This window comes from Oncorhynchus nerka, unplaced genomic scaffold (genome assembly GCF_034236695.1).
Source record: "Oncorhynchus nerka isolate Pitt River unplaced genomic scaffold, Oner_Uvic_2.0 unplaced_scaffold_2046, whole genome shotgun sequence".
NCBI lineage: Eukaryota > Metazoa > Chordata > Actinopteri > Salmoniformes > Salmonidae > Oncorhynchus > Oncorhynchus nerka.
In genome coordinates, this window is record NW_027039284.1 from 34,235 (window position 1) to 45,336 (window position 11,102).

Genomic DNA, 11,102 nt, shown 5'->3' on the forward strand with positions numbered 1-11,102 from the left:
ACTTACTGTAGATACATCCATATACGCTGTAGTGCACTACGTAGGGAATAGGGTGCCATTTGAGACCTACGGTAGATACATCCATATACGCTGTAGTGCACTATGTAGGGAATAGGTTGCCATTTGAGACCTACTGTAGATACATCCATATACGCTGTAGTGCACTACGTAGGGAATAGGTTGCCATTTGAGACTTACTGTAGATACATCCATATACGCTGTAGTGCACTACGTAGGGAATAGGTTGCCATTTGAGACTTACTGTAGATACATCCATATACGCTGTAGTGCACTACGTAGGGAATAGGATGCCATTTGAGACATACTGTAGATACATCCATATACGCTGTAGGGTGCCATTTGAGACTTACTGTAGATACATCCATATACGGTAGTGCAATAGGTTGCCATTTGAGACTTACTGTAGATACATCCATATACGCTGTAGTGCACTACGTAGGGATTCGGGTGCCATTTGAGACACAGTCTCTTTGTTGCAATGAAGTCACGTCCTTGGTTGGTAGCTGTGGGTTGAATCCTAATTTAAGCAGTGCACATGGAAGCCATACCTCACATGCAAACATAGCCGGAGACTCAGACTGACACTCGTGCTGATTTAAGGGAATGTTCAGGTTACAAGCGACCAGGGTTCAAATAGTATTTCCTTTTCTTTTGCTTTAGCCTGCCAGGAGTGCCAGGTGGGCGGGGTTCTGGACTTTTGAGACTTGTCTATGAGTTCCATTGCTGCCAGGCGAGCTCAATCGAGCCCAGATGAAGTATTTGAAATAAAGCAGATACTATTTGAACCCAGGTATGTTCGCTCGTAACCTGAAGAAGCATTTAATGAAGCATTAAATCAAGCATTAGTGTCAGTCTGAGTCTCCAGTTATGTGTGCATGTGAGGTTCAGCTTCCATGTTCCCTGCTTAAAGTAGGATTTGAACTGTAGATACCAACCACAGATGTGGTAAGGATTGGGGCCCTAGGCTTGGTGTGTCTGGTGAGAGAGAGTAGGAGAAATATATATTTATATATATATATGATATATATATATATATATATATATATATATATAAATATATATATATATATATATATATATATAGAGAGAGAGAGAGAGAGAGAGAGAGAGAGAGAGAGAGAGATGCAACTTGACCAACACTGGATTCAATACTACTTTATCTGTGATTACCGGGAGCTAAGGACCAATAGAATAGTCCCAAAAAGGTCAACCCCACCCATCTGGCACATGTGGGCTAAAGTGAAAGCTCAAAGAACTTGAAAGAGTTCAGATACTAAAGTTAACCTCTATGGCACACATACATCTAGCATTCAGTTCATGGAGTTATCACACATAGCATTCAGTTCATGGAGTTATCACACATCATCTAGCATTCAGTTCATGGAGTTATCACACATTCATCTAGCATTCAGTTCATGGAATTATCACACATTCATCTAGCATTCAGTTCATGGAGTTATCACACATTCATCTAGCATTCAGTTCATGGAGTTATCACACATTCATCTAGCATTCAGTTCATGGAGTTATCACACATTCATCTAGCATTCAGTTCATGGAGTTATCACACATTCATCTAGCATTCAGTTCATGGAGTTATCACACATTCATCTAGCATTCAGTTCATGGAATTATCACACATTCATCTAGCATTCAGTTCATGGAGTTATCACACATTCATCTAGCATTCAGTTCATGGAGTTATCACACATACATCTAACATTCAGTTCATGGAGTTATCACACATTCATCTAGCATTCAGTTCATGGAGTTATCACACATTAATCTAGCATTCAGTTCATGGCGTTATCACACATTCATCTAGCATTCAGTTCATGGAGTTATCACACATTCATCTAGCATTCAGTTCATGGAGTTATCACACAGGTACTGATAAAGACACACACACTCAAACACACATACAAACACACACATACACACCCACTCACACACACATACACGCACCTATGCACACACAAATACATGCATACGCACACACATGAACACAAAATGCCAATATCCCCTCCCTGTCTCTCTCTATCTCTCACTCTCTCTACGCTTTCCCTTCCCTCCCCCCTCTCGCTCTCTTTCCCTCTTCACATGTCCTTTCTCCCTCCCTCCCTCTTCTCCCTCCCTCTCCCTCCCTCGTCTCCCTCTCCCTCCCGCTCTCTCTCACAGCTGAATCTCTCTCTCTCACAGCTCTCTCTCTCTCTCTTCTCTCTCTCTCTCTCTATATATATATACTGTATATATATCTCTCTCTTTCTCTTTCCCTCCCTCCCTCCCTCTCTCTTTCTCTCCTCCCCTTTTCGTTCCTCTCTTTCTAACTTCTTGCACTCTTGCTCAGAAAAATAATCCATGGAGGCTCTCAGACTAGAAGCTCGAGCATTAGGGTCCCTCTCAGGGGGTTCCACCCCGCTCAAGGCCCTTCTCCCTGGGGCAGAGGGCCTCGTCCTTCCCCCTGGAGATCCAGGGCTGTGCCGGGAGCATGGAGAGACATTTACCTTGTTCTGTGTGGATGACCTGGAGCCAGTGTGCAGTCAGTGTGGACTGACTGAGACCCACGAGGGGCACAGAGTCTACCCCATAACGGAGGCTGTACCTGACTGTAAGGTAAGAGACGGACGGACAGACAGACGGGCAGGTAGGCAGGCACGCAGACAGACGGGCAGACAGACAAGCACACAGACAGAGAGACAGACAGACAGACAGACAGACATGTCTACAAGCTACCTACACTCCTACTTTATGTAACTTCGCATTTAAATATCTGTTCATCGAGTATCTGCCATTTAGCAGATACTTTTATTTGATGTGGCGTATCTGTGCAGTTACATAAGATTGGTGTACCTGTGCAGTTACATAAGATAGTGGTGTACCTGTGCAGTTACATAAGATAGTGGTGTATCTGTGCAGTTACATAAGATAGTGGTGTATCTGTGCAGTTACATAAGATAGTGGTGTATCTGTGCAGTTACATAAGATAGTGGTGTACCTGTGCAGTTACATAAGATAGTGGTGTATCTGTGCAGTTACATAAGATAGTGGTGTATCTGTGCAGTTACATAAGATAGTGGTTACATAAGTATCTGTGCAGTTACATAAGATAGTGGTGTACCTGTGCAGTTACATAAGATAGTGGTGTACCTGTGCAGTTACATAAGATAGTGGTGTACCTGTGCAGTTACATAAGATAGTGGTGTACCTGTGCAGTTACATAAGATAGTGGTGTACCTGTGCAGTTACATAAGATAGTGGTGTACCTGTGCAGTTACATAAGATAGTGGTGTACCTGTGCAGTTACATAAGATAGTGGTGTACCTGTGCAGTTACATAAGATAGTGGTGTACCTGTGCAGTTACATAAGATAGTGGTGTACCTGTGCAGTTACATAAGATAGTGGTGTATCTGTGCAGTTACATAAGATAGTGGTGTACCTGTGCAGTTACATAAGATAGTGGTGTATCTGTGCAGTTACATAAGATAGTGGTGTATCTGTGCAGTTACATAAGATAGTGGTGTACCTGTGCAGTTACATAAGATAGTGGTGTATCTGTGCAGTTACATAAGATAGTGGTGTACCTGTGCAGTTACATAAGATAGTGGTGTATCTGTGCAGTTACATAAGATAGTGGTGTACCTGTGCAGTTACATAAGATAGTGGTGTATCTGTGCAGTTACATAAGATAGTGGTGTACCTGTGCAGTTACATAAGATAGTGGTGTACCTGTGCAGTTACATAAGATAGTGGTGTACCTGTGCAGTTACATAAGATAGTGGTGTACCTGTGCAGTTACATAAGATAGTGGTGTATCTGTGCAGTTACATAAGATAGTGGTGTACCTGTGCAGTTACATAAGATAGTGGTGTATCTGTGCAGTTACATAAGATAGTGGTGTATCTGTGCAGTTACATAAGATAGTGGTGTATCTGTGCAGTTACATAAGATAGTGGTGTACCTGTGCAGTTACATAAGATAGTGAAATACCTGTGCAGTTACATAAGATAGTGGTGTACCTGTGCAGTTACATAAGATAGTGGTGTACCTGTGCAGTTACATAAGATAGTGGTGTACCTGTGCAGTTACATAAGATAGTGGTGTACCAGTTACATAAGATGCCTGTGCAGTTACATAAGATAGTGGTGTACCTGTGCAGTTACATAAGATAGTGGTGTACCAGTTACATAAGATAGTGGTGCCTGTGCAGTTACATAAGATAGTGGTGTACCTGTGCAGTTACATAAGATAGTGTGCAGTTACATAAGATAGTGGTGTATCTGTGCAGTTACATAAGATAGTGGTGTATCTGTGCAGTTACATAAGATAGTGGTGTACCTGTGCAGTTACATAAGATAGTGGTGTATCTGTGCAGTTACATAAGATAGTGGTGTACCTGTGCAGTTACATAAGATAGTGGTGTATCTGTGCAGTTACATAAGATAGTGGTGTATCTGTGCAGTTACATAAGATAGTGGTGTATCTGTGCAGTTACATAAGATAGTGGTGTACCTGTGCAGTTACATAAGATAGTGGTGTACCTGTGCAGTTACATAAGATAGTGGTGTACCTGTGCAGTTACATAAGATAGTGGTGTACCTGTGCAGTTACATAAGATAGTGGTGTACCTGTGCAGTTACATAAGATAGTGGTGTACCTGTGCAGTTACATAAGATAGTGGTGTACCTGTGCAGTTACATAAGATAGTGGTGTACCTGTGCAGTTACATAAGATAGTGGTGTATCTGTGCAGTTACATAAGATAGTGGTGTACCTGTGCAGTTACATAAGATAGTGGTGTACCTGTGCAGTTACATAAGATAGTGGTGTACCTGTGCAGTTACATAAGATAGTGGTGTATCTGTGCAGTTACATAAGATAGTGGTGTACCTGTGCAGTTACATAAGATAGTGGTGTACCTGTGCAGTTACATAAGATAGTGGTGTACTGTGCAGTTACATAAGAAGATAGTGGTGTACCTGTGCAGTTACATAAGATAGTGGTGTACCTGTGCAGTTACATAAGATAGTGGTGTACCTGTGCAGTTACATAAGATAGTGGTGTTACCTGTGCAGTTACATAAGATAGTGGTGTATCTGTGCAGTTACATAAGATAGTGGTGTACCTGTGCAGTTACATAAGATAGTGGTGTATCTGTGCAGTTACATAAGATAGTGGTGTATCTGTGCAGTTACATAAGATAGTGGTGTATCTGTGCAGTTACATAAGATAGTGGTGTACCTGTGCAGTTACATAAGATAGTGGTGTATCTGTGCAGTTACATAAGATAATTAATGTACCTGTGCAGTTACATAAGATAGTGGTGTACCTGTGCAGTTACATAAGATAGTGGTGTACCTGTGCAGTTACATAAGATAGTGGTGTACCTGTGCAGTTACATAAGATAGTGGTGTACCTGTGCAGTTACATAAGATAGTGGTGTACCTGTGCAGTTACATAAGATAGTGGTGTACCTGTGCAGTTACATAAGATAGTGGTGTACCTGTGCAGTTACATAAGATAGTGGTGTACCTGTGCAGTTACATAAGATAGTGGTGTACCTGTGCAGTTACATAAGATAGTGGTGTACCTGTGCAGTTACATAAGATAGTGGTGTACCTGTGCAGTTACATAAGATAGTGGTGTACCTGTGCAGTTACATAAGATAGTGGTGTACCTGTGCAGTTACATAAGATAGTGGTGTACCTGTGCAGTTACATAAGATAGTGCAGTTACATGTATCCTGTGCAGTTACATAAGATAGTGGTGTATCTGTGCAGTTACATAAGATAGTGGTGTACCTGTGCAGTTACATAAGATAGTGGTGTACCTGTGCAGTTACATAAGATAGTGGTGTATCTGTGCAGTTACATAAGATAGTGGTGTACCCATGTGCAGTTACATAAGATAGTGGTGTACCTGTGCAGTTACATAAGATAGTGGTGTATCTGTGCAGTTACATAAGATAGTGGTGTACCTGTGCAGTTACATAAGATAGTGGTGTATCTGTGCAGTTACATAAGATAGTGTGTACCTGTGCAGTTATTGTATAAGATAGTGGTGTACCTGTGCAGTTACATAAGATAGTGGTGTACCTGTGCAGTTACATAAGATAGTGGTGTACCTGTGCAGTTACATAAGATAGTGGTGTACCTGTGCAGTTACATAAGATAGTGGTGTACCTGTGCAGTTACATAAGATAGTGGTGTACCTGTGCAGTTACATAAGATAGTGGTGTACCTGTGCAGTTACATAAGATAGTGGTGTACCTGTGCAGTTACATAAGATAGTGGTGTACCTGTGCAGTTACATAAGATAGTGGTGTACCTGTGCAGTTACATAAGATAGTGGTGTACCTGTGCAGTTACATTAAGATAGTGGTGTATCTGTGCAGTTACATAAGATAGTGGTGTACCTGTGCAGTTACATAAGATAGTGGTGTACCTGTGCAGTTACATAAGATAGTGGTGTACCTGTGCAGTTACATAAGATAGTGGTGTATCTGTGCAGTTACATAAGATAGTGGTGTATCTGTGCAGTTACATAAGATAGTGGTGTACCTGTGCAGTTACATAAGATAGTGGTGTACCTGTGCAGTTACATAAGATAGTGGTGATATCTGTGCAGTTACATAAGATAGTGGTGTATCTGTGCAGTTACATAAGATAGTGGTGTACCTGTGCAGTTACATAAGATAGTGGTATCTGTGCAGTTACATAAAAGATAGAGGTGTACCTGTGCAGTTACATAAGATAGTGGTAATCTGTGCAGTTACATAAGATAGTGGTGTACCTGTGCAGTTACATAAGATAGTGGTGTACCTGTGCAGTTGCATAAGATAGTGGTGTACCTGTGCAGTTACATAAGATAGTGGTGTACCTGTGCAGTTACATAAGATAGTGGTGTACCTGTGCAGTTACATAAGATAGTGGTGTACCTGTGCAGTTATATAAGATAGTGGTGTACCTGTGCAGTTACATAAGATAGTGTGCAGTGTACCTGTGCAGTTACATAAGATAGTGGTGTACCTGTGCAGTTACATAAGATAGTAGTGTACCTGTGCAGTTACATAAGATAGTGGTGTACCTGTGCAGTTACATAAGATAGTGGTGTACCTGTGCAGTTACATAAGATAGTGTGTACCTGTGCAGTTACATAAGATAATTAAACCTGTGCAGTTACATAAGATAGTGGTGTACCTGTGCAGTTATATAAGATAGTGGTGTACCTGTGCAGTTACATAAGATAGTGGTGTACCTGTGCAGTTACATAAGATAGTGGTGTATCTGTGCAGTTACATAAGATAGTGGTGTATCTGTGCAGTTACATAAGATAGTGGTGTACCTGTGCAGTTACATAAGATAGTGGTGTACCTGTGCAGTTACATAAGATAGTGTGTGTACCTGTGCAGTTACATAAGATAGTGGTGTACCTGTGCAGTTACATAAGATAGTGGTGTACCTGTGCAGTTACATAAGATAGTGTGTGTACCTGTGCAGTTACATAAGATAGTGGTGTACCTGTGCAGTTAATCCAAGATAGTGGTGTACCTGTGCAGTTACATAAGATAGTGGTGTACCTGTGCAGTTACATAAGATAGTGGTGTACCTGTGCAGTTACATAAGATAGTGGTGTACCTGTGCAGTTACATAAGATAGTGGTGTACCTGTGCAGTTACATAAGATAGTGGTGTACCTGTTCAGTTACATAAGATAGTGATGTACCTGTGCTGTTACATAAGATATGAGGTACCTGTGCAGTTACATAAGATCAGTGGTAACCTGTGAGTTACATAAGATAGTTAGGTGTTCCTGTGCAGTTAGGCATAAGAAGTGGTGTACCTGTGCAGTTAACAGTCACTTGATAGTGGTTACCTGTGCAGTTACATAAGATGGTGGTGTACCTGTGCAGTTACATAAGATAGTGGTGATACCTGTTCAGTTACATAAGAGTAGTGGTGTATCTGTTAGCAGTTACATAAGAAGTGGTGTATCTGTGCAGTTAACATAAGATAGTGGTGTATCTGTGCAGTTACATATAGAGGCTACATGAAGTGTGATACTGTTCAGTTAACATAAGATAGTGGTGATCTGTGTGGTGTGTGTGTGTGTGTGTGAGTGTGTGTGTGTGTGTGTGTGTGTGTGTGTGTGTGGAGTCACGTGTGTGGTTTGCACTGATTGTTTTGAATCCACTACTGTTGTTTAACCATGCCACATACATACAGATGTAGATCGTAATTACCAGCATTGTCACAGTAAAATAATCCTGAGGCTACAGAAGTTTGATACTGTTCATTTAACCGTAATGTTGCTTGATCGGTGGTTAGGCTGTTAGCTGGCTAATATGAGGCTACATGAAGTGTGATACTGTTCATTTAACCGTGAGTCACTTGATGGGCTAAATGTAGGCTGTTAGTCTGGCAGTGAATATTGATGCTAAATCATGAAGTGTGATACTGTTCATTTAACAGTGAGTCACTGCAGGGTTTCAGTGAATTGATATAGATCTGTACGTGTTTGGCTCATGAGGTGTTATTTCATCTGTGGTTTGGCTCATGAAAATTCTCAGCAACAGAAGGGTTATTTAACGATCTGTATTAAGATTATTTCGGTTCCATCTGTACGTGTTTGGCTCATGAGGTGTTATTTCGGTTCCAGTCTCCATGTGCTTTGACACTTAATTGACGCGTAGAGTAACATGACCTTGTCTATGAGGCCATGCACGCACGCACACACACACACACACACACACACACACACACACACACACACACACACACACACACACACACACACACACACACACACACACACACACACACACACACACACACATGCAGGGGTGGACTGGCCATCTGGCATTTCAGGCAAATGGCAGATGGGCTTGTCCACTTTTAGCCCAGTGGGCTGGTGTCACTTGTTTCTTTTTTAGCAATGTTATTACCTGGGTAATAATGGGGGATTCACATAAAAGGCCTCAAGGAAAAAATGGGCCAGTGTGGGGGCCCTTTGTGGGGGCCCTTAAAATGGGCCAGAGTGGGGGCCTTTAAAATGAGCCAGTGTGGGGGCCCTTTAAATGGACTGAGTGTGGGGCCCTTTAAAATGGGGTCCCTTTAAAATGGGCTAGTATGGGGGCCCTTTAAAATGAGCCAGTGTGGGGGCCCTTAAAATGGGCTAGTATGGGGGGCCCTTTAAAATGGGCCAGTGTGGGGGCCCTTTAAAATGGGGGGGCTAGTGTGGGGGCCCTTAAAATGGGCCAGTGTGGGGGCCCTTTTAAATGGGCCAGTGTGGGGGCCCTTTAAAATGGGCTAAAATGTATGGGGGCCCTTTAAAATGTGCCAGTGTGGGGGGCCCTTTAAAATGTGAGGGCCCTAAAATGTGTGGGGGGCCCTTTAAAATGGGCCAGTGTGGGGGGGCCCGTGTGGGGCCCTTTAAAATGGGCCCTTTAAAATGGGCTGTGGGGCCCTTTAAAATGGGCTAGTGTGGGGGCCCTTAAAATGGGCCCTTTAGTGTGGGGGGCCCTTAAAATGGGCCAGTGCGGAGGCCTATTTTGGGATGTGTTGGAACAGTCCCAAAACATTTTGCAGGTCATCAATCAAGTTGTCAAGAACTTTCAAAATGTGTGAAGCGAAACACACTGTGACACTTTCTGTATGTTGAAAGTTCTATATCTTCAGTAGATAGTTTTTTTTTGTGCAAAATCGATCACTTTACAACTTCATTTTCATTACCTCAAAAAATCTAATCAAACCAAATCTCCTTCCAGACCACTACCAGTGTCTACATGTGAAAACAGCACATTTCTACATTTTGCAGAAGAAAAAAATTAAGTGAAACATCTCTATTGATGACATCATCAAAAGTTGAAACAATTTCCAAACAGTGATTTTCAAATACAATGATGTTCCTGGTGACCTGGGGAGCATGAACATACCCTCCCTCTGACGAGAAACCCGTTTCAGGTTTTCAAAATCACCGTTTTTCTTTCTTTTAATCCCACCCTGTGATGTCACATAGAAGCATTGGTTCGGGGGACTTTTCTTCTTCTATAAAAAAAATCACAGATCATGGAGAATATCATTCACGATTGACAGTGATGACGCCATGTTCTGAAAGTAGCTAGGCCTAATTTGGTGTTTGAGGGTGTAAAAATAAAACATTTCTTCAAGTCAATCAAATCAAATCAAATGTATTTATATAGCCCTTCGTACATCAGCTGATATCTCAACGTGCTGTACAGAAACCCAGCCTAAAACCCCAAACAGCAAGCAATGCAGGTGTAGAAGCACGGTGGCTAGGAAAAGCTACTTAGAAAGTCAATGTGTGTAAGAAATGATGACACCATTTATTATAATTTGTTGTGCACTGGCAACAACAAAAAAAGCTGTCACTAAACCACTGTTTAAGAGCATACTAAATAGAAGATAATTATATGAAGTCTCCAATCTTCATTTTATTTTTTTAAAGGCCGACTGGACTTAATTTCTCCCGGTCTCTGGCCCACACTCCAGTACAGTAGGTGGCGGTAATGCATCATTACCCCTTGACTGCCACCCGCAGATAAATCTCCCGAAGAAGAAGAAGAAGCTCGTCAGCCACCGTCTTAGCTTGCTAGCCATTATAGCCGGAACATTGCAGCTCTTTAGACGGTTTCGGTGTATGGGACGTTGCTGTGTTTAAAGCACACGTCTGACGTATCTACTAGTTACCCCGTTTAATTTCATAATTACGTTGTTAGTCATCTCGCCAGCTGGTTAAGTTAGCACTAGGCTAGTTGTTTATGCTAACTAACTAGCTAGCTAACATCCCCGACCATGAGCTCACTAAACAACTCTCCCACTGCCAAAGGACAGGAGGTCTGCTGGACGGAGAAAGAGGGTCTGTGGCTTAATATTGTCGTGAAAGAAGAGGAGGAAGAGGAGGACGTCACATTGAAAGGAGATACAGGAGCGCTCAGAGAGGAAGAGGAGGAAGAGGGGATGTCGTTTTTGGAGTGAAGGAGCAGGGGAGGTTATTGTCACATTGGAAAATGAGGAGGGAAAACTGGAGATCTGATGAACACCGGTAAGTAACTAGTGGGGTGAT